At 50.8% G+C, this 13,499-nt stretch overlaps 1 protein-coding gene across 7 annotated transcripts in view; it reads right to left on the bottom strand.

Annotated features, from left to right (window-relative positions):
- The window catches only part of APBA2 (amyloid beta precursor protein binding family A member 2), a 222,511-nt gene extending 211,478 nt beyond the window's left edge, over positions 1 to 11,033 (bottom strand). For 3 of the 7 annotated variants that reach the window (XM_063698435.1, XM_063698436.1, XM_063698437.1), the window contains exon 1: positions 11,015 to 11,031. The gene's annotated coding sequence lies outside the window, so the exon portion shown is untranslated. Of the gene's footprint in view, positions 1 to 11,014 lie in introns of all 7 variants that reach the window. The other 4 variants (XM_063698431.1, XM_063698432.1, XM_063698433.1 and 1 more) reach the window with 2 other exon arrangements.
- Between the last annotated feature and the right edge of the window lie 2,466 nt (positions 11,034 to 13,499).

Below are 13,499 nucleotides of genomic sequence, written 5' to 3'. Positions count from 1 at the left end.
ACACCAGCATCATTTAAAATGGTCACCACCTGTCCAGAGAGCAACTTGGCAATATCTGTTGACACTCTGAATGCCCAAACCATTCAGCCCAGCAAGTCCACTTCCAGGAACCTATGCTACGGAAACAACCCCACACAGACGCAAGAGTTTAATGTACGAGACTCCACATGTCAGCATTTTCCATAAGTGAGAAAAATGGTAACAACCCAAAAGTTCAATAAGTAAATGGTCACATATTGTGCAAGTGTCAGAGAGAATAATGCTGCTTCCAGCGTTATCCAAGTCCCTCCAAAGGACATGAACTCATTCTTTCTTATGGTTGCACAGTATTCCATGGTGTATGTGTGCCACACTTTCTTTATCTAGTCTATCATACATTCTGCACGTGTATTCCAGAACTTAAAGTAAAATTTTTTTAAAAAAGAATAATGCTGCTATGCACAACGGACAAGGGATCATGGCTAAGACACACGACTGGGGGATCGAACTGCAAATCTTATTTACAATAGGATCTCATTTTGTTGAAAAATACTTTTAAGACATATATTTGTGTAAAAGACAAGTAAAATATTTCCACAGACAGAAAAAAAAAATGGGAGGAGTCTCCACCAAATTGTGAATAATGATTATCCTTGTGGGCACTGAATGGGGCAGTGGTGAAACTTGGGGGGAAGCTTTCATTTTCTATTCTACATGATGCATTTCTGTAAAGTTCAAGTCCTTATAATTAGTACATTTTAATTTCATAATCAGAAAAAATATTTAAAGGATCTTAAGATCTAGCATGTTAGACGCCAGCCCCCATTGATGGAGCCAGGGTCCTTCTCAGCCCCAAATTCCACTGCCAGAAAAATGGCACCTTTCTTCTCCAGAGATACAAGATAATTGCTAGAAGACAGGATTTTTAAAACAGAGATATCAAGCCAGGTGCGGTGGCATGTACCTGTAGCCCCAGCTACTCAAGAGACTGAGGCGAGAGGATTGCCTGAGCCCAAGAGTACAAGTCCAGCCTAGAGACAACACAGCAACATCTCCATCTCAAAACGCAAAACAAAAACTACAGATGGCAGATCTATTTAATGACTAGCTCTGGTGGGGAGTGCTGCCCCTCAGACCTTGACCTACCCAGGCAGCCTCTAGTTATTAAAGACTTCTCAGTACTGGAGAATGAAACAAAATAGACAAGCACTTTAAAATTCACCAGAAGTTCCCAAGGAATTTGCTTCCACGCATAGAAAATAGTCAAGTCCATTTTTCCGAAAGCTTGCTTCAAAGTCCAATTGTGGGGAACTGATGTAGATGGTTCCATTTTAACTTCTTCAGCCAGAGGAAATCTAAAAATTCCTCCTTCCAGCTCAACAGAGCAAATCCACCTATTGCTTCTGCAAAAGGAGGACAAAGATCCTCCTGGGGCCGCAGAATTCGGCAGCTTTTCCTTGGATTCCTAGGGCAACCAACAGCTCTGGGACACCAGGCCAAGCTTCAAAAGGCAGCCTGCCAGCCATCAGACTCCCAGGCACCTGTGCAGTCCCAGGCGGTTGAGGAACTGGGGGAGGGCTTGGTTTCAACCTACTTGCCAGATCACCAGCAAAATAAGACATGTTCAAAAGAAACAACTGCACATAAGCCAGGGCTCTGGTCCCCAATCCACCAGGTCAGTGGCCCAACCCCTCAGTGTGCTGGTGAGTGGGACAATCAGAAAAGGCCTCTCTCCCTGGAATAACTTAACAGTCTCTCTCCAGCCCCACTCCCACTGCCTCGTGTGTCATGGGAAGTCTCTAAAATTCTCCACGGGCTTCCCCACACGTTCTTGATTTCCTCTCCAAACACCACCAGCCAGCCTAGGAAGCTGGGTCACAGGGAGTCTGCGTGCTGCAGACACTGAGGGGTGCTGCAACGCTGTTTGCTGGACACAGGGAGTCTGCGTGCTGCAGATAACGAGGGGGGCCGCCAACACTGTTTGCTGGATGCTGCTCAATGGTGTACCATCAAATGGATGGAAGGGAAGAGGGAAAAGGAAGGAAGAGGGGAGGGCAACCCCTCCCTCTCACTGTCAGTGGGTAATAAAACCTTTCCAGATGTCAACCAAAAGCCTTAACATTTTGCCCAGCAATTCTACTCTTGTAAATTTATAGTAAGGGATCATGAATATCTGCCAATAAAAAACAAAAAACACAACTACAAGGATATTTATTACAGCATTCATTCATAGCAGAAAAACATTCTAAACAAATTTAATGTCCAACCCTGGGATCCAGCTCCAGAAAGGACAAACTCGTATGGCTGGGTGTGGAAGAAACCGTCCATGATTGTGGAAAGGGCTCCTCATATACTGTCCAGGAGAAGGAATGCTGGGAGCCAGGGTGCCCAGGAACAGGGAGGAATCGTGGGCGAACAACAGGAGGGCCCCCGGCGGGTGGAGTCTGGTATCTCAAAGCTTCTTCCTTTCGCTTTCTGCTATCTCTGTTTTCCAATACAATGAATGAATTCATATGTGATAACTAAAAATAATGTTTTTTAAATAAAAGTGTTCTCTCTTGCCAAAAATCGCTGTAATGCTAAACTGCTGAGTTGAGGCATATGAAGTTGCCTATATTGGATCACTTTTTGACATACAGAAATAACAGTTTCATATGGTTCAACCTAATTTTGTCACAAAATCCGGATGAGTGGTAAGATCCGTAGGAATCACTTCCTCTGACTTGTCCTTGTCCCTCCTCAGGGACAAGTGAGGAGGCTGTGACTTGCCCAGGGCCCCGGCAGTGTAGGTCTTCCGCCTTCCAGAAGCGTCCTTCCCACCACTGGCCCACCACAGAGCACTGCCTGTCCCTCACCCAGCACCTCCCGTGTGCCAGGTCCTGGCTCTGTCATGACTCACATCATCTTGCAAAGTGGATGTCATTGCCAGCCGCAAGCTGGACTGTAGGGAGGCAGTGGGGTCCCAGGAAGGCCCCCCTCTGACTCTCCACTAAACCGCAGCTGTCCCTGCTGACTCCACGAGACCACGGGGTCCCCGCCCATTTACAGGACTGCAGCTCTGCCCTCCCTGGGCAATATTTCATTTCATCCTGGGCCTCCACCACAAATACAGGCGCTGACGCTTATGTAACTTGAAGCTGAAATGGCCATTTCAGTGGCCAGGGCTGTTTTTCTGTGTCCCCAGCAGGCCACCCTTTCTGCAGGAACAAAGTGGATCGACCAGCTACTCAGCTATGCCGTGGCCATAAATGCTCAGGTGCCAGCCCAGTTCATGAAGATGTTGGCTCTCTTTTGCCTCCTCACTGGACGGTCAACCGCACTTACAACAGCTTTGGTCACCGTCGTCTATCGTGACCAATATCACCCCCCAAAAAAACATGGCCTCTGTCACTGACTATAAGTGAGCCCAGGGGCTGATCAGGGGATCAAGTATCACAGGACATATTCTTCTTTTCTAGTGAACATAAGATAAAGCCAGAGGCCAGGGACACTGCTGCCGGCGTCATCAGACCCATGGAACCTGGCTGGCACCACAGAAAGTAAACTGGGCCACAGGACGTCAGCAAACCAGGCTTTGATGTTTTGTTTTCAAAATCTTCCAAGCTCAAGTCACTGGGCTTCTCTCTCTCCCAGGGATGGCCCCCAGCACCCAGGCAGGCTGCATCTGAGAAACCGGTCATTTTCAAGCACCCAGAAACTTGGGGCACTAAAACATACATATTCTAAATACTAACATGAGCTTGCCCCCCAGTTTTCATGGGAACAGTAAAGAGGAACCGAAAAGGATGACAAAGCTGAGGGTCCTGAGACAGATGGGGGAACAGTGAGGTTTGGAGCCAAGGTCCCACCACCAGGGACATGGTGGAGGGACACAATCTGCCTTCCAACAATTAATAGACTTCATTTTCAGAACAGTTCTAGACTTACAGAAAAACTGAGCAGACTCCACAGAGTTCTCATATACCCACAGCCACCTTCCATGATTATTAACATCGCCATACATCAGCACAGCATATGAATCACAATTAATGAATCTCAATCCACTATTATTAACTAGAGTCCATACTTCATTGGCATTTCCATAGCTTCTTCCTAGCGCCCTCTTTCTGCTCCGGGACCTCCTGCAGGACAGCACATCACGTTCAGCTGTCGCGTCTCCTCAGGCTCCCTCCACCTGAAAGGGGAAGAGGGCCCTCCTCTTGGCTGTGACAGCATCTCAGAGTGTCCTTTGTTTTGATGGACTTGATATTTTGAAGAGCATTGGCAAGGTATTTTGTAGAATGCCCCTCAAATGGAATTTGTCTGGAGTTTTCCTCATAATTACGTAGTGGTAACAGATTTGGGGGAGGACGGATACAGAGGGAAAGTGCCCTCCTCCCTCCACGGCACCCAGGGCATGTGCCACCCACATGACTTGCTGTTGGCGCCAACTGTGGCCCCCAGGCTGAGGCGGTGTGTGTTGGGTTTCTGCTTCCCCTTTCTGACTGGGCTCTGTGGACAGAGGTCACTGTGTGCAGTCCACATTGGAGGAGCGAGGATGGAAATGCACCCCCCTTTACCTTCGGGTTTTTATGAGCCCCCATCTGTGATGCCTGCTTCACTCAGGCCTGAATCTTCCCTCCTGTTGCCATACCTCACTGGAGCCCCATCTGGCCCTTTATTCTTCCCCTCCCCCACCCCAGACCCCCAACATACACACACACACACACACACACACACACACACATATCAAAAGCTCCCCGAGGGTAGGGTCCAGGCTTCCCGATGCTGGTTTGTGTGTGTGCCAGAATCCAGCATGATGCCCTCGGCACTGCAAACACTGGAATGCTCACTCCTGAGACGTCCCCAACCCCGCAGGGTGGCCAGGCAGCAGTCCACAGGCCAACATGGGCAGGGAGAGTCTCTGGCCACAGTCCAGCTCCCACATCAATCATCCAGGGCAAAAACAGTCAGGGGTGTGGCCACGGCACAGGGAGATGAGAAGGGGCTGCATCCAGGACCACTCAACCCTCCCCCAGGTGCAATAAACAAAGCGCCACCCCCCAACCAAGAACATGGGAGATGCAGCTGGAAAGCATCCAGGGCACAGAGAAGTCACGCGTCTGTGCTTCTGAACCACACGCAGCACCGCATACTGAAAACCCACCCCAAATCCCAGCTGTGCTGAAGGCAAGGACAGGCCCATAGGAAGAAGGGCTTTCCATAGTGCAAATGCCAGCCAGGAGACCACGGAGAGAGCCTGGCCCAAGCCACAGGGCCCTGCCGTGCCAGGCTGGCTCCCACTGGATCTGGGAGGGTGGGGTGGGGCTCAGACAACCCCAAACCCCAGAGCTGGGTGGGGGCTGGGGGTAGAGGCAGCACCACCAGGCCCACCCCTCAGACACCCTTTCAGATCATCAGGCCACGGTGATGGCTGATGAAGCCACTGTGCTCCCCAAGCACCAGGACAGAGCCAAGCGTGCCTGCAGTATGGCTGAAGACACAAAATCTCTCTGAGGTCCTAGAGTGACCGCATCACATGACACCAGCTTGCTTCACGCACATCCCTGGAAATGACCACCGGAACAGTGCTGGGCTTGGTACTCTAGTCTCTCTGACATGGGACAGGGTGTGGAGCTGTTGAAACCATTTGACCACTTTCCTGGAGCAGCTACCGAGTTGCAGGTGCTGTGCCAGGTGCTGGGATCCAGGGGTCAGCCCCAGCCAGGGGCAGGGCACTGGGCCGCATGCATGTGGACAAGGGTAAGTTGTAAATACACAATTTACAATACATATTACAAGGAGGACCTGGGTGAGGGGGTGTGCAAATAAATGAGTGCCTCCTCTCTGCCAGGCAGCCAGTCAGCCACAGGACAGAGACACAAGAGAAGTCCCTGCAGGGTGAAGAGGCTGCAGATGGGATAGGACATCCTGACAGGGAAACAGGACACACAGCGGCGCCACCCAGGCTAAAGGGCTCAAAACGCAGGGAAGCGGCCCCGATGGCTCATCCTCACATTTGTAGAAGCAGCCACAGCAACAAAGGGCACAGCAAAAAAAAATCATCACATTTACAAATGTCACCAAACACACCACAGTAGTAAAATGCCAAGGTGATGGGGAGAGTCTGTCAGGACAGCTCCCTTGGCTGGAAAGAAGATGACAAAGCCACAGGGAGGCTTCAGTTTGAGCAACTATGATGTGTCACCAAGCATAAAGTGACCTGAGTGAGTGGCCAGGGCAGTGGATGCTGGTCTCTGTCATGTGGGACCCTCAGAGCCCCTGAGAGGGCACAAGCGACATTCCCTGAAGATCCACCCAATGCTGCCGTCACCACGACGCTGATGCATGGTGCCCAGCATTAGTGATTTGCACTGGAGAGAACAGCACCTGTCACCCATTCCCACACAGCCACACTGCCAGGCTGTTCAGGTCTGATGAGCACGAAGAAGCCTGAGTCCAGCCAGAGGAGGCCGGGAAGAAGGGTTGGGAGGACCCACGGGGCACAGGGTCAAGGTCTGGTGCAAACAAAGGCTCTGCTTCTGCCGCCCGTGACCATGGCCCAGTTCCCCTGTCTAGGGCTCCAACTCCTCACCTAGAAAGGAACTGACACAACATTGAGGTCCTCTCCCCGAGAGGTCCCTCACCTCCTGCTCTCCGACCCTCCACCCCTGCCCTGCCTCCTCATCTCTCCCGACACACTCTCCCACACTTCACACCACTGTGTTGCAAAGCATCCTGGGGGAAAGACTGGTTTCTTCATAGTATATTACAGATCTGTACTTTTGCAAAATAAAATAAAACTAAATTACTATCTAAATGAATTTTTTTAAAGACATTCCTCACTTTATTATCCGATCCAACACACAGAGGCGACCACGAAGGTCCCTACATGTTCATTCTGCATATCTACACCCTTTGCCCTGTGAATCGGAAACAGCCCGCAGATAGCACGCTTGCAGGAATGCCATGACCAGGCCTGCACGCGTGTCCAGTCCAAAGTCTCCCAGTGCCTCTGTGGGAGGCTGAGGAAGTGAGCTCACATGCACAGATGAGCTGTGCAGAGCAAGGCCGGGCACACACGACGCCCTGAGCATACGGAAGCCTCCAACCAGCTGCAACGCAACACGGCTTCCACGAAGCCTTAGGTGAACCCACGCCACGGCTGTGCTCACTCAAGCACACTGTGGCCCATGAAGCTGAGTGGTTACGAGGTCAACAGTCGTCAGACAAAGAGTCTCTCTCCTCTAAAGTCAGCGACATGGCCCTATCCTGGTGGGCTCACAGCCAGAACAAGAGCTCTGGGGGCAACCGGGAAGGGGCAAAGTAGAGTCCACAGGGATGAGAAGTTCACAGGTGGATGAGGGAGGGAAGGCAGGTGGGGAGAGACGTGGGCAAAGGAGATGGGGCGCCTCTGGGGACCTGAGGGGTTGGGCCCTTGCCTGGGGAGGCAGGTAGCCAGGTGGTGCCATAGAACCTCCACCCAGGACTTCTGGGCTGCGAGGACATGGGGCTGCCCTCGATGAGTTCTCCATGCGCCGCATCTCCCCCCGACTGCTCTTCTTACAGCTCTTTGGTTTCCCTCTCAACTGCAACCACATAATGTTTGATACTTAAACATTTGGTTACTTGTGTCTAGTTTTCTTTAAAAGCACAGCTTCTTTTATATGCAGAAATAAAAATACATTTCCTGCAGATAACTTATCCACACCAATTAAATCTATATACATCTTAGCGTCCTACTCGGGTTTACATACCCTGATCTCACTTAGAAAATATAGTGTGCATCTGAATATTTAGTAGCATTTGTTGTAATGGCAAAATCTAATTATCTCACATTAAGTATAATCTCAATTTTGATAGTATTGTTCTAGCAGTAGAAGAAGCCGTGACTCATTCCATTCAAATTTCACCTTGAAAACTCCAAGATCATGAACTGCTCTGTTTTTATACCTTTTCTTGAAATACATACATACAGAAAAGTTCCATAGCATAAATGGAACCTTCCCATGCAAACCAAGATGGAGAAAGGGGACATCATCAGCACCTCCAAAAGCTGCGCTTCCCTCCCCCGGGCCTCCTCTCAGTACCATCTCCCGAAGGCAACCTGATTTCCACACATGACAGTTGTCTGTTGCCCTTCCTAGACACAGAATCATGCATTACACACTCTAGCATCTGGGGTTTTTTTTGCTCAACATTACGTGGCAAGCCCCATCCACACAGCTGCCACATTTGCAGAGTGCTCATTCTCGGCCTGCCGTACAGTGGGCCCTGTGAGAAGACCCTCGGGGTACTGATCTATTCTGCTGCTGATGGCCATCTGGTTTATTTGCACTTTAGCAGTTACCATCACGCTGCTATGGACACTTTTGTGTGTCTCTTGATGGCTGTATCCATTTCCAACGGTTGCTGTGACAAATGACCACAAAACTGGGTGGCTGAAAACACATTTCTTCTCTCGCAGTTCTGGAGGCTAGAAGTCTACATGCAGTTTCACTGGGCTGAAATCAAGCTGTTGGGAGGGCCACATTCCCTCCAGAGGCACCAGGGGAGAATCCTTTCCCTGGCCCTGTCCAGTTTCTCCCAGCTGCCGGTGCTCCCTGAGCTGTGGCCGCATCACTCCAATTTCCGCCTCCTTGGTCACATCTCTCTCTGCCTCTCTCTTATACAATCCTTGAGGATGGCATTTAGGGCCCACCCAGATAATTCAAGACAATCTCTTCATTACAAAATCCTTAAACACATCTGCAAAACCACTACCATATAAAGTAACATTCACAGGTTTCAGGGATTAGAACCTGATGTCATTTGAAGGTCACTAATGCCCATATGCCCATTTTACTCCATTTCACTTGGATTGAGACTGCTGGTCATAGGGTATATGTAAGCTTAGCTTTAGTTAATTCTACAAAAAAGCTTCCCAAAGCAGTTGTACGAATGTCTACTCTGACCAACAATCAGAGGTCCATTTGTTCCACATCCTCACCGACACCTGCTATTTTCTGCTCTTTTTTTTTCTTTTTTTTTTTGAGACGGACTCTCGCTCTGTTGCCCAGGCTGGAGTGCAGTGGCGCAATCTCGGCTCACTACAACCTCCACCTCCCGGGGTTCAGGTGATTCTCCCACCTCAGCCTCCCGAGTAGCTGGGGTTACAGGCGCCCGCCACCATGCCCACCTAATTGTTTTGTATTTTTAGCAGAGAAACGGTTTCACCATGTTGGTCAGGTTGGTCTCAAACTCCTGGCCTCAGGTGATCCACCCGCCTCAGCTTCACAAAGTGCTGGGATTACAAGCATTGAGCCACTGCACCCAGCTTTTTCTGCTCTTTTGATGTTAGCCATTCTGGTGGGTGTGGAATGGTGTCCCATTTACAATTCATTTTGCATCTCCCTGATGACTAACGGAGTGGAGTACTTTTTCATCTCTTTAGTGGACGTGTGTGTGTGTGTGTGTGTGTGTGTGTGTCGTGTCTTTTGCCATTTTCCTACTGGGTGTTCTCTCATTTTCTTGTTGATTACATAGTGCATTATTTTAAGATGAGTCATTTGCTAAAATAGATTCCACTAAGACACTGGCAGATGGAGGCCTAGTTTCTGGTGTCAGGGCCGGAGATGTGAGGTCCAGTTGTGTCCAAGCAATCAGGTGACATGAATTCTGGACCTTGAACACCCGTAATGGACCCTAAGCCTATGCCAGCCTGGAAGGTTCCAATAAGGAACATGATTGAGAGTTTGGGGACCACTGTCAGGGACTGGATGGGTGGGACAAAAACCAGTCCCAAATTAATGTATTATAACTCCAGTTACTTCCTTGAAACTAAATCTAATTGTATTTAAAAGGGTGACCACTGGGAAGTAAACTCTATTTGGATTTCTACAAATACGGGTGGGTTTTATGGGACTTTTTGGGAGCAGCCACTGCTGACCCAGTCAGCACAATGATAGCCCATCTCCAGAATCAGGCACTACCCCCACACCATGACAGGTGAGCCAGGCAGTGATCCCTGCTGTGAAACAGAATGGATTAAATACACCAGAGTTTGGTTTCTCTACATCACAATAAAGAAAGAGGCCGGGCGCAGTGGCTCACGCCTGTAATCCCAGCACTTTGGGAGGCCGATGTGGGCGAATCATGAGGTCAGCAGATCGAGACCATCCTGGCTAACACGGTGAAACCCTGTCTCTACTAACAACACAAAAAATTAGCCGGGGGTGGTGCCGGGCGCCTGTAGTCCCAGCTGCTGGGGAGGCTGAGGCAGGAGAATGGCGTGAACCCGGGAGGCGGAGCTTGCAGTGAGCTGAGATCGTGCCACCACACTCCAGTCTGGGCGACAGAATGAGACTCTGTCTCAAAAGAGAAGAGAAGAAAAGAGAAGACAAGAGAAGAGAAGAAAGTGGGTTTGGGACATCAGTTGACGTGAACTACTAATATAATATTAGATATCTGATTAAAACCATCAAGATGACAGAAAGGTCTGCTCACAGAGGTGCTCTCCACCCCCAACCCCTGCATCAAATAGAGCTCCCTCTCCTTCAAATCAGATATTTTTTTTGAGACAGGTTCTCACTGTCACCCAGGTTGGAGTAGAGTGATGCAGTCACAGCTCACTGCAGCCTCAACTTCCTGGGCTTAAGGGATCCTCCCACCTCAGCCTCCCGAGTAGCTAGGACCACACACGTGAGCCAACACATCCGACTAACTTTTCTATTTTTTTGTAGAGATGGGGTCTCCTTACATTACCCAGGCTGGTCTCAAACTCCTGGGCTTAAGCGAGCCTCCCTCCTCGGCTTCCCAAAGTGCTGGGATTACCACATGAACCACCGTGCCCAGCCTTCAAATCAGAATTCTAAGGAGCCTAACAAGCAGCAGGCCTTTCCAGTTATGGCGCATGAAAGTAACAAAGTCAGCCTCAGCCAGCATCCAGCGCAGTCCCAGCAGACAGGGATAATGAGGTGGACATGGGCCTCATGGGAGGGAACACTGCCCCCCACCCCCATGCCATGCCAGTGAGAAAAACAGACTGACTGCAGCCCCAAAACATACAGCAACTTACCCATGAAACAGGAACCTCTGATGCCTGACATTATCAGGTAAGAGATATTTCTGGCCCAGCAGCCCCCAGAGGATGAACAGCTCCCTCCACCTGAAAGGGGAAGAGGGCCCAAGCTGCAGGCACCCTGGCACATCGAGGCCATGGACAGGAGGCACCCGAATGTCTCCCCAGACTACCCCTGCTGCAGAGGCCTCTGGAGCCCATCATCCTGCAGCACTGCCGCTCCCGCTCCCTTTCCCAAGCCCTCTGCAGTCCCCTCTCCTGATGCAGGACCAGAAAGCTACTGGGAGCCCCGTAAGGACAGCCTGCGTGCCCAGCCAGGCTGAGGCCAGCCACCGGGGGCCAGCAGCAGGGAGGCCACACCTGCGCTGTCACCCACACCCCTGCACACTGGAGCTGCCTGCGGGACCCAGGCCTCCCTGTGTGCCCAGGGTAAGTTGGCGGAGCTGCACAGGTTAAGGCTGGGTGAGCCAGTTAATAATGTGATGAACGGTTTGTCATGGATTTTGTCGTTCTTTTAGAAAAACAGGGGCAAGTTAATCTAGAAATCCTGTAAATCTCTAAAGGGTAAAATTAAACGTCCTCACTAGCAAGGCTGGGACTTGGCAGCAGCAGCCGCCTCCTACAGAACACAGTAGGGAGCGGGCTCTGGAGCCCCCAATGACGCAGGAGCTGCCTTGGCCAGACACCTGCCCCCGCCACCCTCCTGCGTCCTCACTGAGCCCCTCCCCACCCCATGCAGTGCATCTTCCACCAGCACCTCCCCGCACCCTCCCCTCGCCTCTAGATGCACCCCTGAACATGCCCCTGACGGCGTCCTTCTCCCACGCTCTGACCTGTCTGCTAGGGAAGCCAGCTGCAGAAATCACTCTCCTAGAGTTCGCTTGGTAAACTATGCGTTGTTATTGGCCCATCTGCTTCGCTCCCAACCCACAGCAAGGACTCTCTAGGGCCACCAAGCTCCTAATCGTCAGCAACTGCCCTCCAACCCCCATCTCCAGCTCTAACCTACACAAACCACATAGTCCTCCCTGTGCCCAGGGTGCCCCATTCCAGGTTGGCCCTTTTCCTGGAGGGCTCTTCTGGCCTGGGCTCTGAAGGGGTAAACCCACCCACTCTTATAGGATGGGGTCCATGATCCACCCCAACCTACCATGGGGCTCTCACATCTGCCAGACTGTGCCTCTCTAGGAGGGCCTTGGACCCAGAGCCAGAATGGGGCTCCGATGCCATTGCACATTCTCCAGCAGCCCACTCCATGCGCTCCCTCCTGATCCCACCCAGCTCTAAACTGGGAACAAGAAAGCTGGAATACAGTAGCTGCTCAGAAAATACCTACTGAGTAGATGGGTGGATGGATGGACAGAGCTCCAGGCAAAGGGACTCGGGGGTAAGAAAAGTGAAGGGTACCTGCCCCCGGTTCTACCACTGCAGAGTCCCTGAGTGTCAAAGGACTGAGAGGTGAATGACGGGCAAGGTGAGACCTACCATGTTAGTGTCCCGCACCCCTTTGTTTCCACTATTAGATTAAGCCACCCTATGTGACAGATAAAAGGAGCAACACATACAAGGAGTTAGGCCGGGGTTGCCAAAGTGAGGGGTGGGAATGCTGCCAGTCCAGGGGTCCCCCACGGCAGCTCCCCAAATGAAGTCAAGACAAGTTGGAGGTGAGGCTGCCTCTGGGTGTATCAAATCAACTGAAGCAGCACCAGTCGTCAGTGCTGATTAAGCACAGGCACGCCTGTGATCAAGAAGAAAACCATTACTTAATAAAATGCAATTAATTTAGAAGCTGAAAACTGCGAAAGCCCAAGGGAAAGACACAATCAGGAGTTCTTGGTCTGGAGGGGCTTCTGCTCTCAAAGCTTCCAACCCAACACAGCACAAAGACGTCTTCCCCAACAACCGCACATCCAACCTGCAAAACGATGACACGCTCCTCTCCAGGTACCTGAACCTTAGGACTCAAAGGGTAGAGAAAGTTCACAGGCAGAATCTTCACAATACATGCACAAAAGAAAGGCACTTCTAGTAGGAGCTGTGGGTCAGGAAAACCTCGACTTCACCCAATGCCATTCCCGAGACAATCAGCCATCAATGTGACCCACTCAGTCCTGCCTCAGGGGCTCAGAATCTAGCAGTCAGGCCAGATGGGAAGTGCAGGGACCTGCGGCCAAAATCGGTCCATTCATCACTCAGCTGACGGCTTTCACGCGTACTAGCCAGAATCAGTTAGAGGCTGGAGGTAGTGCCAGGTGTCTGAAACCCAGCAGGCAGGTTGGTAAAACACTCACACATCCTAACTCTGGTGACTGCACTGACTGAGTGCTTTACTGTGGCAGAACAGTTGCACACATCTCATCTCCTCCATCCATAGTAACTCAGTGGCTGGTGAGGAATGGGACACAGACCTCCACGTGCCCTTCTCGGGATGAGTCAAGACAAACTCTGAGCAGTGACGCTCTACAGCTGGCTCACACGTGGA

Source organism: Gorilla gorilla, chromosome 16 (assembly GCF_029281585.2).
Source record: "Gorilla gorilla gorilla isolate KB3781 chromosome 16, NHGRI_mGorGor1-v2.1_pri, whole genome shotgun sequence".
Classification (NCBI taxonomy): Eukaryota; Metazoa; Chordata; class Mammalia; order Primates; family Hominidae; genus Gorilla; species Gorilla gorilla.
This window is presented reverse-complemented; position numbering and strand designations above follow the sequence as displayed.